This window comes from Phytophthora infestans, genomic scaffold (genome assembly GCF_000142945.1).
Source record: "Phytophthora infestans T30-4 supercont1.91 genomic scaffold, whole genome shotgun sequence".
NCBI classification, from domain to species: Eukaryota; Oomycota; class Peronosporomycetes; order Peronosporales; family Peronosporaceae; genus Phytophthora; species Phytophthora infestans.
Window position 1 is genome coordinate 393211 of NW_003303668.1, and position 1094 is coordinate 394304.

Here is a 1094-nt window from a genome sequence, read left to right on the forward strand (position 1 = left end):
GTACAGACGATCACGAGAGCACTCAAGATGTACGTCCAGGATTTGGATCAGAGGGATTGGGATGAGTACGCAGAACGGCTCCCCTTCGCGATGAACACCGCCCAAGACAGGATCCGGGGTGACACACCATTTAACTTGGTACATGGGTGGGATCCCAAATCCACCCTGGAAGCGGCCATCCCAGTATGCAGCACCAAGAAGAGAAACCGAGATCCAAGGCGATGGCGATACCAAGTCCAGAAATACTACCGGCAAGCTAGATCCCAGGTGAACGAACGACTGCGGAGTGCAATACAGGATCGAGCGGATCGACACAGCGAAGATGCCCGTCCACATCAAATCCAAGTGGGATCGCAGGTGTGGCTTTATTTGGATCGAGTGAAAGAAGGGTACGCCCGCAAACTGGCCCATCTATGGCATGGACCGTTCCGGGTGAGCGAGAAGATTGGAGAACACGCGGTAAGGCTGGAAACGGCAGGTACCGAATATCGCCTGTTCCCTGTAGTACACGTATCCAAGCTGAAGTTGGTCAAAGAATATCCGGATCGGCCGCAGATCCGTCTTTCGGTGGATGGATCCGATCGCGTCGACTTCGACGAAGTCCTCCTACCGGAAGATAGTTGGAATGTGGATCTCGAAGCCGACGAGTTCGAAGTCGAGAAGATCACCAATATGAGGTCGGGGAAACGAACTAGATACGGACGGATTTACCGTGAATTTCTGGTGTATTGGCGTGGATATGACGAACCCAGTTGGGTAGACGAGGCAGATCTGAACTGTGGAGCATTACTCTATGATTTCTTGAGGGATCGTACGAATCGTAACAGATTCGGCGTGATGCAGTCTCATGAAGAAGAGTAGGGAAGGGACCCATGGATGTGAGTTGGTCATGTCGATGGGAGGATGAAGAAGGGCCCACAGGAAGGGTGTGGGCCAGGAGGAGGAGGATCGCTGATGTGAGTTGGTCACATCGGAAAGAAAGAGAAGACGAATCCACAGGGGAAGGGTGGATTAGGAGGAAGGAGTGAATGTTTATGCATAAGAGTGACGTTTTACGTCGCGCAGAGAGCGCCTGTTTGGTCTCAAGCACGAGC